Source organism: Grampus griseus (assembly GCF_964374135.1).
Source record: "Grampus griseus genome assembly, chromosome: 8".
Classification (NCBI taxonomy): Eukaryota; Metazoa; Chordata; class Mammalia; order Artiodactyla; family Delphinidae; genus Grampus; species Grampus griseus.
Genome location: NC_139002.1, coordinates 68,680,736 through 68,698,629, shown reverse-complemented (window position 1 = coordinate 68,698,629; position 17,894 = coordinate 68,680,736). Strand labels below are relative to the sequence as shown.

General features: G+C 37.1%; 1 protein-coding gene across 3 annotated transcripts in view; it reads right to left on the bottom strand.

Annotated features, from left to right (window-relative positions):
* Positions 1 to 17,894, bottom strand: part of FAR1 (fatty acyl-CoA reductase 1) — a 73,160-nt gene that overhangs the window by 40,541 nt on the left and 14,725 nt on the right. The gene's annotated exons all lie outside the window — the stretch shown is intronic.

Genomic DNA, 17,894 nt, shown 5'->3' with positions numbered 1-17,894 from the left:
AGCTTCAATTGTATTTATGTTTTGTTTAAGCTAAGGAGTAGATACCTGTATTTTATATCTAAATTTTTCACAATTATAAAAAATTAAATTTATAACAATCTGAAAACCCATTAACAAGCAAAAAGAAAAGAAGGAAGGAAGGTAGGAAGGAAGGCAAGAAAAAAGAATTTCCACACGAAACAGATGAGACTAAACTGATAGAGAAGCCATAGCATAAGAAATAACAACCTAAGCAAAACAAACATAGGAAAGCACCATAAGGAGGCAAGAGCTGTCCCAACCCCCTAAATAGAAAACACCAAGTTCAGGATCAAGAAGCCGAATAAAAGCTTAGGGAAATTAAGGTACCTAAAGGTTGCTCACAGAACAGCAAAGCCACTCCTGACAGTCTTACTTCCTGTATAAACTTTGGCTCCCAGGCTTAGTATCCAGATCTGCTGAGAACATCCAGCATGGCTGCTAAAGGACAAAAGAGAAGTAGGGCTAAGTTTGAGTTTGCTCTGTACATCCACAAATGGAGGTGGGGCACTGGGAGAAAGGAAACAAAAACAACCAAAAGAAGAAAAGTCTTCAGAGCACTTGTGCCCCAGAAATAAATTTTAGGTCCTTAGATTATCTGGCTGCTGCTGACCCTTAAAACAAACTCATACAGAGCTCTCAGTAATTCCACTTGGAGAAAAGATCTCTTGGAAAATCAGGCTTCAGAAAACTGAGAGGAAGGCAGTATCAGCTACCAAAACCAATCATACTAGTCCTTCATAAATATGGATAACTAAGGATCATCAGATATTTAAGAAATATCCACAAAATTAAGAAGGACCAAAATGAAAAGCAACAGAATCAACCACGAAAACTAAGGTAATGAAAAATTTACAGGAAATTTAAATTCTAATAAATACCCTCCAAGTCATTCACAAGAATATTGCATCCATCGAGTAAACTACTATGAAAAAGGAACAGAGAATAAGAAACCATTGGAGACGGAGCTCTGTCCACCACAGCAACAGCCAGCTCTACCCACCACCAGTCCCTCCTATCAGGAAACTTGCACAAGCCTCTTAGATAGCCTCATCCACCAGAAGGCAGACAGCAGAAGCAAGAAGAACTACAATCCTGCAGCCTGTGGAACAAAAACCATATTCACAGAAAGATAGACAAGATGGAAAGGCAGAGTGCTATGCACCAGATGAAGGAACAAGATAAAACCTCAGAAAAGCAACTAAATGAAGTGGAGATAGGCAACCTTCCAGAAAAAGAAATCAGAATAATGATAGTGGAGATGATCCAGGACCTCGCAAAAAGAATGGAGGCAAAGATCAAGAAGATGCAAGAAATGTTTAACAAAGACCTAGAAGAATTAAAGAACGAACAGAGATGAACAACACAATAACTGAAATGGAAAATACACTAGAAGGAATCAATAGCAGAATAACTGAGGCAGAAGAACGGATGAGCGACCTGGAAGGCAGAATGGTGGAATTCACTGCTGCGGAACAGAATAAAGAAAAAAGAATGAAAAGAAATGAAGACAGCCTGAGAGACCTCTGGGACATTAAACACAACAACGTTCGCATTATAGGAGTCCCAGAAGGAGAAGAGAGAGAGAAATGACCTGAGAAAATATCTGAAAAGATTATAGGCGAAAACTTCCCTAACATGGGAAGGGAAATAGCCACCAACGTCCAGGAAGCACAGATAGTCCCATACAGGATAAACCCAAGGAGAAACACACTGAGACACACAGTAATCAAACTGGCAAAAATTAAAGACAAAAAAAAATTATTGAAAGCAGCAAGGAAAAAACGACAAATAACAGACAAGGCAACTCCCATAAGGTTAACAGCTGATCTCTCAGCAGAAACTCTACAAGCCAGAAGGGAATGGCATGGCATATTTAAAGTGACGAAAGGGAAGAACCTACAACCAAGATTACTCTACACGGCAAGGATTTCATTCAGATTCGAAGGAGAAATCAAAAGCTTTACAGACAAGCAAAAGCTAAGAGAATTCAGCACCACCAAACCAGCTCTACAACAAATGCTAAAGGAACTTCTCTAAGTGGGAAACACAAGAGAAGAAAAGTACCAACCAAAACAAACCCAAAACAATTAAGAAAATGGTAATAGGAACGTACATATTGATAATTACCTTAAACGTGAATGGATTAAATGCTCCAACCAAAAGACACAGGCTTGCTGAATGGATACAAAAACAAGACCCATATATATGCTGTCTACAAGAGACCAACTTCAAACCTAGGAACACATACAGACTGAAAGTGAGGGGATGGAAAAAGATATTCCATGCAAATAGAAATCAAAAGAAAGCTGGAGTGGCAAAACTATATCAGACAAAATAGACTTTAAAATAAAGAATGTTACAAGACCCAAGGAAGGACACTACATAAGGATCAAGGGATCAATCCAAGAACAAAACATAACAATTATAAATATATATGCACCCAACATAGGAGCACCTCAATACATAAGGCAACTGCTAACAGCTATAAAAGAATAAATCGGGGCTTTCCTGGTGGTGCAGTGGTTGAGAGTCTGCCTGGTGATGCAGGGGACACGAGTTTGTGCCCCAGTCCGGGAAGATCCCACATGCCGTGGAGTGGCTGGGCCCGTGAGCCATGGTCTCTGAGCCTGCGCGTCTGGAGCCTGTGCTCCGCAACGGGAGAGGCCACAACAGTGAGAGGCCCACATACCGCCAAAACAAAACAAAACAATAAATCAACAATAACACAGTAATACTGGGGGACTTTAACACCTCACTTACATCAATGGACAGATCATCCAAACAGAAAATTAATAAGGAACACAAGCTTTAAATGACACAATAGACCAGACAGAATTAATTGATATCTATAGGACATTCCATCCAAAAACAGCAGATTACACTTTCTTCTCAAGTGCGCACGGAACGTTCTCCAGGATAGATCATGTCTTGGGTCACAAATCAAGACTCAGTAAATTTAAGAAAATTCAAATCATATCAAGCATCTTTTCTGACCACAACGCTATGGGATTAGAAAGCAATTACAGGGAAAAAAACGTAAAACACACAAACACATGGATTGTTCATATTTTGACAAAACAATATGTTACAAAATAACCAAGAGATCACTAAAGAAATCAAAGAGGAAATCAAAAAATACCTAGAGACAAAAGACAATGAAAACACAATGATCCAAAACCTATGGGATGCAGCAGAAGCAGTTCTAAGAGGGACGTTTATACCAATACAAGCCTACCTCAAGAAACAAGAAAAATCTCAAATAAACAATCTAACCTTATGCCTAAAGGAACTAGAGAAAGAAGAACAAACAAAACCCAAAGTTAGCAGAAGGAAAGAAATTATAAAGATCAGAGAAGAAATAAATGAAATAGAAACAAAGAAGACAATAGCAAAGATCAACAAAACTAAAGGCTGGTTCTTTGAGAAGATAAACAAAATTGATAAACCATTAGCCAGACTCATCAAGAAAAAGAAGGAGAGCACTCAAATCAATAAAATTAGAAATGAAAAAGGAGAAGTTACAACAGACACCGCAGAAGTACAAAGCATCCTAAGACACTACTACCAACAACTCTATGCCAATAAAATGGACAACCTGGAAGAAATGGACAAATCCTTAGAAAGCTATAACCTTCCAAGACGGAACCAGGAAGAAATAGAAAATATGAACAGACCAATCACAAGCACTGAAATTGAAACTGTGATTAAAAATCTTCCAACAAACAAAAGTCCAGGACCAGATGGCTTCACAGGTGAATTCTACCAAACATTTAGAGAAGAGCTACCACCCATCCTTCTCAAACTCTTCCAAAAAATTGCAGAGGAAGAAACATGCCCAAACTCATTCTATGAGGCCACCATCACCCTGATACCAAAACCAGACAAAGATACTACAAAAAAAGAAAATTACACACCAATATCACTGATGAATACAGATGCAAAAATCCTCAACAAAATACTAGCAAACAGAATGCAACAACACATTAAAAGGATCATACACCATGATCAAGTGGGATTTATCCCAGGGATGCAAGGATTCTTCAATATACGCAAATCAATCAATGTGATAAACCATATGAACAAATTGAAGAATAAAAACCATATGATCAACTCAATAGATGCAAAAAAGCTTTTGACAAAATTCAACACATATTTATGATAAAAACTCTCCAGAAAGTAGGCACAGAGGGAACCTACCTCAACATAAACAGGCCATATACGACAAACCCACAGCAAACATCATTCTCAATGGTGCAAAACTGAAAGCATTTCCTCTAAGATCAGGAACAAGACAAGGATGTCCACTCTCACCACTATTATTCAACATAGTCTTGGAAGTCCTAGCCACGGCAATCAGAGAAGAAAAAGAAATAAAAGGAATACAAATTGGAAAAGAAGAAGTAAAACTGTCACTGTTTGCAGATGACATGATACTATGCATACAGAATCCTAAAGATGCCACCAAAAAACTGCTAGAGCTAATCAGTGAATCTGGTCAAGCTGCAGGATACAAAATTAATGCACAGAAATCTCTTGCATTCCTATACGCTAATGATGAAAAATCTGAAAGAGAAATTAAGGAAACACTCCCATTTACCACTGCAACAAAAATAATAAAATACCTAGGAATAAACCTACCCAGGGAGACAGAAGACCTGTATGCAGAAAACAATATGACACTGATGAACGAAATTAATGATACAAACAGATGGAGAGATGTTTAACATGTTCTTGGACTGGAAGAATCAATATTGTGAAAATGACTATACTACCCAAAGCAATCTACAGATTCAATGCAATCCCTATCAAATTACCAATGACATTTTTTACATAACTGGAACAACAAATCTTAAAATTTGTATGGAGACACAAAAGACCCCGAATAGCCAAAGCAATCTTGAGGGAGAAAAACGGAGCTGGAGGAATCAGACTCCCTGACTTCAGACTATACTACAAAGCTACAGTAATCAATATGATGGTACTGGCACAAAAGGAGAAATATAGATCAATAGAACAGGACAGAAAGCCCAGAGATAAACCCACACACCTATGGTCAACAATCTATGACAAAGGAGGCAAGGATATACAATGGAGAAAAGACAGTCTCTTCAATAAGTGATGCTGGGAAAACTGGACAGCTACATGTAAAAGACTGAAATTAGAACACTCCCTAACACCATACACAAAAATAATCTCAAAATGGATTAGAGACCTAAATGTAAGGCCAGACACTATAAAAACTCTTAGAGGAAAACATAGGACGAACACTCTTTGACATAAATCACAGCAAGACGTTTTTTGATCCACCTCTTAAGAGTAATGGAAATAAAAGCAAAAATAAACAAACGGGACCTAATGAAACCTAAAAGCTTTTGCAAAGCAAGGGAAACTACAAACAAGATGAAAAGACAACCCTCAGAATGGGAGAAAATATTTGCAAATGAATCAACGGACAAAGGGTTAATCTCCAAAATATATAAACAGCTCGCGCAGCTCAATATTAAAAAAACAAACAACCCAATCCAAAAATGGGCAGAAAACCTAAATAGACATTTCTTCAAAGACATACAGATGGCCAAGAAGAACATGAAAAGCGGCTCTACGTCACTAATTATTAGAGAAATGCAAATCAAAAGTACAATGAGGTATCACCTCACACCAGTTAGAAGGGGCATCATCAGAAAATCTACAAACAACAAATGCTGGAGAGGGTGTGGAGAAAAGGGAACCCTCTTGCACTGTTGGTGGGAATGTAAATTGATACCGCCACTATGGAGAACTGTATGGAGGTTCCTTAAAAAACTAAAAATAGAATTACCATATGACCCAGCAATACCACTACTGGGCATATACTCAGAGAAAACCATAATTCAAAAAGACACATGCACATCAATGTTCATTGCAGCACTATTTACTACAGCCAGGTCATGGAAGCAACCTAAATGCCCATTGACAGACAAATGGATAAAGAAGATGTGGTACATACATACAGTGGAATATTACTCAGCCATAAAAAGGAAAGAAATTGGGTCACCTTAGAGACATGGATGAATCTAGAGACTGTCATGCAGAGTGAAGTAAGTCAGGAAAAGAAAAATATCGTATATTAACACATATATGTGGAACCTATAAAAATGGTACAGATGAACCAGTTTGCAGGGCAGAAATTGAGACACAGATGTAGAGAACAAACATATGGACACCAAGGGGGGAAAGTGGCGGGGGGGGTGAGGGGGGGGTGATGAATTGGGAGATTGGGATTGACATATATACACTAATATGTATAAAATGGATAACTAATAAGAACCTGCTGTATAAAAAAAAATAAAATTTAAAAAAAGAAAGCATTGGAAATCAGAAATGCAAATGTACGCAGAAAATTCAGACAATACGTAAGTAAATTATTAGAATTACCAAGTGAATTTGAGAACTAGATACAAGGTTTATACAGAAAAAAAAACAAATGTATTTCTATACACCACCAACACACAAGAAATAAAGTTAAAAAAAAACTATACCACTTATAATACCATCCAAAACACCAAAAAATTATGGAAAATATCAAGTATCGACTGATGAGGATGCAGAGAAACTGGAACTCATGCACATTGCTGATGGGAATGAAAAATGATTCAGCTGCTGTGGGAAAGTCTGGCAGTTCCTCAAAAAGTTAAACAAAAAATTATCATATGACCCTGCAATTCTGCTCCTAGGTATACACCCCAAAGATCTGCAGATAGGTACTCAAAAAGTACACATACACACTTGCTTATAGCAGCAATGTTTACAACAGCCAAATAGTACAAACAGCCCAAAAGTCCATCAACAAATGAATGGATCAACAAATCATGTATATATAGTGGAATATTATTCAGTCATAACAAGGAATGAAGTACTGACACGTACTACAATGGGGGATGAACCTCAAAAACATACTAAGTTTAAAAAATCAGATATAGAAGATCATATACTATAGGATTTCACTTTTATGAAATATCCAGAATAGATAAATCCATAGAGACAATGCAGACTAGTGGTTGGCAGGAGCTGAAGAGTGGAGAGAGTGGGCAGTGGAGGAAAACTGCTTCAGGAGCTTTACTCTGGAGTGAAGGAATTCTGGAACTAGACAGAGGTGGCAGCTGCATAACATTGTGAATGTAGCAAATGTCATTGAATTTTTCCCTTTAAAATGATTAATTTTATATTATGTGAATTTCACCTCAACGAATTTTTTTGGGGGGCTGAGTTGGGTCTTTGTTGTGGTGCACGGGCTTCTCATTACGGTGGCTTCTCTTGTTGCAGAGCACAGGCTCTAGGCACATGGGTTTCAGTAGCTGTGGCTCACGGTTCTAGAGCACAGGCTCAGTAGTTGTGGCGCACAGGCTTAACTGCTCCATGGCATGTGGCATCTTCCCGGGCCAGGGCTCGAACCCGTGTCCCCTGCATTGGCAGGCGGATTCTTAACCACTGCACCACCAGGGAAGCCCCTGAATTATTTTTTTTTTGAGAACACCAAAAATTAGAAATAAATGTAAAAGATACTAATGGAAAACTACAAAACATTGAGAGAAATCAAACAATACTTAAATAAATGGAGAGATGTACTACATTCCTTAGATTCAATACAATCCCAATCAAAATTTAAGCTGTTTTTATTTACGTATGGAAACTAAGACTCTAAAATGTTACAGAAATACAAAGGGCCAAGAGTAGCCAAGACAAGCATTAAGAACAACAAAGCTGGAGAACTTATATTACCATGTAACAAGATGTATTATAAAGCTACAGAAATGTGGTATTGGGACAAGAAGAGAAGAGTACAATCAATGGATGTCCATATAGCAAAAAATGAATCTTGACTTCTATACCACACCACACACAAAAATGAATTCCAGACAGACTATACACCCAAATGTGAAAGGTAAAATAGTTATGATTCTAGAAGATGACACAGAACATCTCCATGATCATGGGGTAGGCAAATATTTATTAAATAGGACACAAGAAGTGCTAACCAAAAAGGAAAAATATTGATAAACTGGAAGACACTAAAACTGAGTTCATCCCACAACACTATTAACAGAGAGAAAAGGCAAAACAGGTAAAAGATATTTGCAGTAGTATGTATAAATGACAACTGATTACTACCCAGAATATATGAAGAACTACAAATGAATAAGGAGAAGTGAAAAAAACAATAGAAAATGGGAAAGCCTTGAACAGAAAAGGAAGCATAAGGGAGAGTATCCAAATGGCCAATTAGCACATAAAAAAGGGCTGAGGACTTCCCTGGTGGCATAGTGGTTAAGAATCCACCTGCCAATGCAGGGGACATGGGTTCGATCCCTGGTCCGGGAAGATCCCACATGCCACGGAGCAACTATGCCTGTGTGCCACAACTACTGAGCCCACGCACCGAGAGCCCATGCTCCACAACAAGAGAAGCCACTGCAATGAGAAGTCCGCGCATGCAATGAAGAGTAGCCCCCGCTCCCCACAACTGGAGAAAGCCTGCGCACAGCAACAAAGACCCAATACAACCAAAAATAAATAAATAAAAATAAAATATAGTTTTAAAAAGGGCTGAACTTCATTAGTTATCAAACCTCAATGTGATCCTGGTACACTGTCCCCAGAATGGCTAAAATGAAAAAGACAGACAATACATAGTATTGGTAAAGTTTCAGAGAGAAAAATGGAACTCTCATCTACTGCTGGAGAAAGTACAGATAGTTATAACACTTAGTAAAAGTTGTACAACCTAATAAAGCTAAACAATCACATATCATATGATGTAGCAGCTCCATTCCTGATTATATACCCAACAGAAATGAGTACATTTGTTCACCAAAAGACTCATAAACAATGTTTACATGTTTGTAGCAGCACTATTCCTACTGACCCAAAATTTTAAAAACCCAATGTCTGGTCAATAGTATATTACATAAATTATAGTATATTCATACAATGGAATATTAAAAAACAATGAGAATGAAGGAATTATCCTACACACCACATGGATGGGGCTCACAAAGAGAACACTGAGCCAAAGAGGCCAGACACAAAAGGTGTATACTGTATGGTATCATGCATATAAAGTTCAAAAACAGGCAAAAATCATCTACGGTTAAAAGTCAGAACAATGGTTATATTCCAGGGGAGGAAGAGGTAGTGACCAAAAAGGGTGTGAGGGAGGCTTCTGGGATACTGGTTATGTTCTATTTCTTGATCCGGGTGGCTCATTTTTAAAACTCGTCAAGTTGTACACAGGATTTATGGACTTTCTGAAGGTATGTTATACGTCAATAAAAAGTTTACTGTAGGGCTTCCCTGGTGGCGCAGTGGTTGAGAGTCCGCCTGCCGCTGCAGGGGACATGGGATCGTGCCCGGGTCTGGGAAGATCCCACATGCCGCGGAGCGGCTGGGCCCGTGAGCCATGGCCGCTGAGCCTGCGCGTCCAGAGCCTGTGCTCCGCAACGGGAGAGGCCACAACAGTGAGAGGCCCGCGTACCGCAAAAAAAAAAAAAAAAAAGTTCACTGTAAAAAATAAAAGTAAATATAGGGTTACCATATATGTCCTGGTTTTCCTGGAGTAAGCCTGGTTTTACACATTATTCCAGCTTAACTTTGATTAGAGCCCCCTCTTCTCAAAAGTGTTCCAGTTTTCACAGTATGGTTACTCTACTTATAATCTGCTTCAGGTCTAATAAGACTATTTCAAGACTTCGTTGACCCCCAAACCTAATTAAAACTATAGAGCATTAAAATGTTGTCATAGGGGAGAAATGAAGAATAATTCTGCATCAATACACCTAACAAATCTGGTAAGTATTAATGACAATTACATACTAAATATATATTAAACACAGTGTCCTAGACACATGACCTAGAACAAGTTATTTAATTCTCTGAGCTTCATATGTAAAAATCTATTCAAGAAATATTTATTAAGCACCTACCAGATACCAGGAACCAGAAAGTTTTCCATAGGTGTACACATGCATTTAAGACAGAAAAAGATACTAAGCAGTTTGCCCTTTAATAATTGAAGATTTATAGCCTGAATATGTGATTGGCTCAGCCCTAAAAGGATTGGCTCAACCCTTCCTCACCTACCAGGACACCCTCCCTATAAAAATCTGTTAAAACCAAACAACAGAAAATTTTTACCGAATTTAATACTCTCTCCTTAACAGTATAAAGATTATTTGCTAAGAGAGTTGTAGAATGAAACTACTTCTTACCAGTTTCAGGTAACTAGCTTAAAGCTAATTGCATGTGATTTTATCCTTAAGGTTCTCTTCATGGAAGAAAGAACAGATTCCCACAGCTCCCCAACTTTATCACAACACAACCAAAAACTTTACAAGCACCAAGTATTTTTAAACTCTGTCTCCAGGTATTCTTGATTCCCCCACCCACCAATATACTTTACCCTATTAACTTACTGGCAAAGTAAGTGCATATGAGCACTCCTTTTAAGGAAAGTCTAGACTTATCACATCTTCCACATAGTCCTGCTAGTATGGCCAAAAGCTACAGGAAAAGCAGAAGCCAGGAAAGAAATGCTGCCAATCCTTCCAGAGCATGCTGTTTAGGTTCCTACTGTATGATTCTACTTACACAGGAAAATATCTAAAGCTCCTATCAGCTGTTAAAAAGTAGCTGCAGCACTGCAGTAATGAGAAAAGCAGCAATATTATTCCATGTGCCAGGGCAGAGAAGCTGTGAAACATGATTCATATTTATTTTCACTGTTCTTGAGATGCCTTAGGATACACCACCTAGCAGTGGCAGCTGGGTATTTTCTTCAAAAAGTGCCTTATCCTATGGTTCAATAGTTAAAGAGGCAGAAATCTTTCAGAAGACCAGCAAAATGGTGGGTACCAAATATCACAATTACTTAGAGGCTTTCTTGCTAAAGTGGGTTTTCCTAGTGGGTTTTATATTATGCACATAAACTTACATTAAGAGAACACATTATAAAGCTACTTAAACTAAGATACCTTTACTTGCTAGTGGCTGAGGTCCAGGCTCTGCCACTTTGAAGCCATGAGATCCTAAGATAAACCTACTACTCTTAACCTGTTTCCTTATCTATAAAAGGAGAACATGCAGGCTCATGGGCAAAAAGAGCCTGGAATGGATGTAAATGGAGAAACCACAGATAATTCTAAGATAGCACTCACCCAATCAATATAAACTGCACCCTTGTAACATAATTGTAGTCTCTTAATAGATGTCCTAAAATTAATGGAAAGCCAATCATGTTGTCTCATTACTTTCAGAAACCTAGTTAAGATAAATAATTAGAGACAAGTTCCTTCTCTCATTTTCAACTTTTTAAAAAAGAGTTCTTTATACTGTGTATAAAGTGGATGACTGGTGAGAGTCTGCTGGGTGGTACAGGGAGCTCTACTCAGTGTTCTGTGGTGACCTAGATGGGAGGAAAATCCAAAAAAGAGCAGATATGTGTAAAAAACTAAAAATATAAACTTAAATTTTTTAAAAAGAGTTCTTTAAATAGACAAAGCAATCAAAGTGAGAGACTGGGGTATTACAGTAACATGAAAACCACAAAAATCTGCCAAAAAAAGCAGCTCTTTAGTGCCAAGAAATGGGAATTCCTTTGCCTATATTACCGCTAAAAACAACTCAAATTAATTAAAACTTTTAATATACTGTCAAGTAGTTGTTTCAGAAACTTGCTAAGCAGAAAGACAAATGTGAACAAAGTACATGGAGATTAGGATATGGTGAGAGGAACGAGGTGGGTCCATGGGCTTGAAGCAAAGCTTTACAGAAGCCATTAGTGATGAGAAAAATAAATAATAAAAGGAAGACAGGAAAAGGAGAGATTAAGCACAAAAAACTACATCTCTCATGCTTTCCAATACAATTTCCTACAAGTCTTCGTAATAATTTTTCTTGCCTAAGGTCACTCAGCACCTATATATAGACAGAGGCAAATTTAAACCAGTATCTTCTAACTAAATTCCACATTTATAGAGAGTATAAGAAGTTTCCACTTGTCCTACAGTGAGGTAAAGGCATCAACTCATGGGTAAGGAGTGAGTGCATAACACTGGAAGAGAAGTTGCAGGAAAGTGAAGAGGCTGGAACAGATGGTCTTCCTTTCCATTTCTAAAGTTGTATGATTCACTATAAGAGGAAATGGACAGTATCTTTACTACAGGGTCTTCTTGGCATATAACAGTCAAGAACCTGCTCCACAGAAAATTTTAGCATATGAAATAAGGCAAATTGTGGCTGAAAAATCCTTAAAACTCCACATCATTTCACAGTAAAAGCTGATGGCCAATTAAGCAACACAGTTTAGAAATGAGACTATTAACTGGTTCAGGTAGACTCTTAAACAATTAAAGCTCAAGAGCAATTAGACTTTACCAGTATTTCCCTGAAGGCCATTTCCAGAGGCACCCAACAAAGAGAATGAGAAAGGAAAAGGTCTGTTGTCAAACTTAGAACTCGACTCACAAGAACACCGAAGCGGACTTAATTATTGCCACTATCAGTTTGAATAAAAAGACATCATTCTCAGGTTAAGAAATACACACTTATCGAAGGTTAGTGGATTTATTTCCAACTCTACTCTACCCGACCCACTGAAAGACCTTTTCTAAACAGAACTATTTATTGGAAGACTAGAAACAAAAAACTCAAGGCAGTAAAGGTAATAAGATAAGGTAAAGACAAGAAGCTCTGAGAGCTTCTTAAGGTCTTGCTTAAGATTAATAACAAAATTCAAACATGTTTCTATAAATATCTATACCAATATATGCAAATATCTGTACCAATATATATACTATGTATCACACTTACCTACCTTTGAAAAACAGTGAGTTCTGTGTAAGGGAGTATGGGATCAGAATTTACACCCCAAAGCTTATCACTAATAGCACATGGGTTACTTTGAGCTGAAGGAACTGAGATTCAACAGATGCAGAAAGAATTCTTCTCAGAGCTTCCCTCATCTGATTAAAAGCAGAAACTTCCAAGAAATGAGGGCTGCCATAATGAGGACTCTCTGGGTGAGTTTTATGGCCATGAAGAAGATGGAATGTTAGCAACCGATACCTTCTATTAGTTTTCCCACATATTTACCTTCCCACAATTTATTGCCCCTAGAAGCCCAAACTCCTTTTCCTTTGTCTAGTCACTTCTCCGTAATTTATAACCCTTTGTTAATATGGTATATAAGCTCTCAAGTCTAACCATCTTTTTTTGGGTTTTCACTTTTCTGTGAAGCCTTTATGCACATTTTAAAAATATACATATGCCTTTTCTATTAATGTCTTTTGTCAGTTTAATTTGCAGGCATCAGTCCTAGAACATAAAAGGATAGAAGAAAAGTCTTCCTCCCTTACATAAGCTATTAAGAAATTAAGTCTCTAGTGAAGCCATTTTCAGTACTCTATTGAATCCGGCCCTGTTATAAACTGCTTCCTGATAAACAAGGTAGGCCCCCTTTGTGGAAACAAGCCTTTCAGATAACCCAATGCCATGATGTAGTGGGGACCTTTGGGCTCTGAGTCTAGCAGGGCTGGGCTGGAATCCAGGCTCATCCATTTATCTTGGGGGTGAGCTTACTTATCTGTTTGTTTCTGTAGTTTCCTCATTTCTAAAACATACAGACAGCATATACATCCCCACCCCTTCACTTCATAGCGTCTGTGTAAGGATTAAGGCTGGGCACATAATTACATTTCCTTATTCATCTTCCCCATACTTCTTTGGCAGTGATTTCTCTGTGGTCCCTCAGCAGTCAGTCTGATCTGTAATATTTCAGTCTAAAAAACTTTAATTATCTTTTTTTATGGAAATAATCATTTAGTTATGAGTGTAATTTTTAGACTAGGAAAAAATTTTTATTATCAAAGTAAAAATAATAGCTACTTTATCTCTGGACTGTATGCTGTTACAGTCACATGCACATATACCCATTTTTTTAATTCTGGGAAGGAAATTAATGATTTTAGGAGAAGTAGGTTTAAACCAAACCTCTGAGGACTAAAGAAGAAAAGAGGTGGTTCAACTTATACTGATATGAAACACAGCATTCATGATTAACTTTAAAAGCCAAGATGTAATATTCTGTATGATATACCACCTTTTATGGAAAAGGAATGAAAAAATGAATGCATATGTTTATAAATACACAGATTTTTCTGGCAAAAAAGCCAGAAAACTGGTAATAATGGTTGCCTCTGGGAGGGAGAATTGGATAACTAGGGAAGAGAAATGACGGGCATTTGCTTTTCACTATACACACTATATATCCTTTTGCACAATTTAAAATTATGTACATTATAAAGCAGAAACTAACACACAATTGTAAAGTAATTATACCCCAATGAAGATGTTAAAAAAAATAAATAAATAAAATAAAATAAAATAAAATTATGTACAAAGTGCATGTGTTATATATTTTAAACTACTGGTGCAGAAACAAACATACAGGTAGAGCCTGTAAATAGAAAAATCAGAAGGTACCAAAAAAAATTTGAAAGCGTATATTTTCCCATCAATTAGCCAGTCTATACTATCTTTTGTCCTCTAACAATTTACAAACTCACTTTCATCTATGAGAAAAAAAGTACGAAAAATCTTTTCTAAAGTGAAAAATAAAAGATGAGCATTGTGTTAAGAAAAAAAGTGTAATATCTTTCTTCTGCTAATCTTTATTACTTGAGTTTTTATTTCATTTCTTTATTAGATGGCAAACCTACTAGATTAAAAACCAGATGATGTTTTAACTATGAAACTGTTGTTTAACAAGACGTTAGCAGGCTGGATTTCCTAAATGGAATGTGAGAAATTCTTCCCCCGTCTGGATAATGTTGATCTTTGGATCAGATACCACTCTCTCCCATCTCCTGAGAGGACCCCTACGCTCACCATGTTCACCAAGGAGTCAAGTACACAGAATTACCAAACACAGTTCTGAGGTGAAGTTCTGCAGTGAGACTGGCTCTACCTATATGTTTCTTTCTGCACCAGTATTTATTGAACATACAGTAAAAACTGACAAAAGGTAATTGTAAGAACTCTTAGTTCCTTGTTTTAGCTGCTATAAATTTATTTAGGGAAACTAAGCACTGAATATGAAAATCTCTAGACAATGTCTAAACATTCATTCCAGCTTCCTATAAATTTCCACCTACAGCTACACCTTAAAGTAGGATCTACTTAGTTGTCTTCCTCTTAAAAAGTGACTCCTCTGTGCCTCTAGCATGTAAACAAACCCAAAGTAAATAACCTACCAATGGAGACAGTGGGGAGAGCAAAGAGACAAAGAATAAGCTATTTCATCTATCTTTTTATTGAGAGTCACTGATTGACTCCCAATCAGGGGCAATTCTGTGTTTAACACAGACACATCCAATGCTGTTTTGTCTCATAATCCTACTACACCTCTAAGCTGGAGGACCACTTGGCAGGAGTACTGGAGGAAATTCAAGCAGCAGTAGATAGAATGCTGAGCTAAATGGTCTTTTAATATCCCTTAGATTCCATGGCTGAAGAAGTAAAATAAATAAAAGAATTTCAAATATCCTTAAAAGAGGGGGAATTAATTCCAAAATATTCGAAACCAAGAGTTGGCAAAGGTTTCTGTAAAGGGTCAAGTAGTAAATATTTTCAGCTTGTGGGCCATACAATCTTAGTAGCAACTACTCCATTCTGCCATTTGGGGCACAAAATCAGCCATGAACAGTAAGTAAACAAATGGGCATGGCTCTGTTTCAATAAAACTTTATTCACAAAGACAGGAAAACAGTTTGCAGGTCACAGTTTGCCAACCCCTGTTCTAAATAAAGATTCTGAATATTCCACATTCAGAAAAATGAACTACTAAGAAAGGCATCAATGGGAAACCAGCACAGTCTAAATATCCATTGCCTATGATTTCACTATTACTAGAGTTACTATGCATATCACTCTAAAATGGACAGTAAATAATTGATACAATATTTTCAAAACAAAAACAATAAATGAATGACAGGCTTCAGAAACACAGATATGTCAGAGACTAAACACAACACAAAGACATGATCTTTAGCCTTTTTCAAGGTGTACCTAAAAATACGTATTTTTAAAAAGAGAGCCCATTAAGATAAGATGTTCAGGGGTGAAGCTTGGGCGATATTATTTTGGAGAAAAGGCTACAAGTGAAGAAGAGCACAGAATATAATCCTGTCGCAGACTCAGAAACCCTAGACCGCTACCATGTTCAAAAAAATCTTGATATAATAATCAAAAAATAACACAGAATTTAAAGAGGTCAAGAGTTAACCCAACACTGTTGCAGGATACAAAGCTTTGTTTATATACTGTGTACAGGTCTAAAACTACATAGATTATTCTTTTCTACATAAAAGTATAACATTACTTATAATTTTATGTAGCCAAAGGTTATAATACATGGCTAAGGGAACGGGAATGGAAGCAGAAAAGAGACTACGCACATGGTAAATATCACAGAATTATGAAAATTCCCCAAAAAGCTGCACTGAGCTACAATGACCATGAGGGGATTCCATATACATACTTCTGCTTCCTCATTATTTTTCCTTTTCGTTTGCTTTTCCACTAAAAGGGAAATAGAAATTAGGTATCTGTAACTGATGGGAATTAATAACTCTCTAATCCAGAAGTTCATGAACAGGCTTGGGGGGTGGCGGGGAAATCCAAGAACGTGTTAAAGTTTCATGCAAAATATTGTTTTGAGTGTGTTTATGTGTGTGTGTACAAGTGTGCACTCCCGTGCATATATTTGTACATTTTTTCTAGAGGAAAAATCCACTGTTCTTATCAGATTCTCAAAAGGGTCAATGAGCGTAAACAGTAAAAAACTACTATCAAATTTTATGTGTAGTATGTATGTATGCTAGAGAGAAAGGGGACCTAAACTGCAGAGAATAGAGCTTCATGGTCACTGATTAAAAACCCCATTCACATCTAATCTGGAGTAAAAATGTTTAAATGGTTAACACATAATTATATCAATCTCCCTTGAAGCCTGTTATGGATTGAACTGTGTTCCCCCTAAAAAGATATGTTGAAATCCTAATCCCTAGGACTTCAGAATGTGACCTTATTTGGAAATGGGGTTGTTGAAGGTGTAATTAGTTAAGGTAAATGATATAACACTGGAGCAGAATGGGTCTCTAATCCAACATCACTGGTGTCCTTATAAGAGGAGAGGCATGTAAAGACATAGATATACACAGGGAGAACTCCACCTGACAACAAAAGCAGAGACTGGAATTACACAGCTACAAGCCAAGGAATATCAAAATTGCTAAGAAAAAACTAGGAAGAAGCAAGGAAGAATTCCCTCACAGGTTTCGGACAGAGCATGGATTTTGGGCTTCTAACCTCCAGAACTGTGAGACAATAAATATCTGTTGTTTTAAGCCACCCAGTTTGTAGTACTTTGTTACAGCAGCCCTAGGAAACTAAGAGAAGGCCAAATACCATAGTAACTAAAATTAAGGTACAGAGCAAAAGGCCTTCTAAAGATGATCATATGCTCTCATGACATAATAAACATATCATGGACACTTTCCAACAAACATGACAGTTTCAATTACCAAAATACATTCTACTAAATAGTTAAGGATGGAATGGCTTTTCCAAATGGGTACAGGAAAGAATGATAGAAAAAAAGCTTTATATATCAAAGGTAAAGACCAAAATAAAGTTAATGTTCAGATCCCAGAACAAATCATTGCGGTATATCACTAACTGTACATCTGTACACTGACAAATCTCAGTATATAGTAGCAGATTCAGGGAAAGTAGTGTTCTGATTATCTATTGCTATGTAACAAAATCACTCTAAAACAACA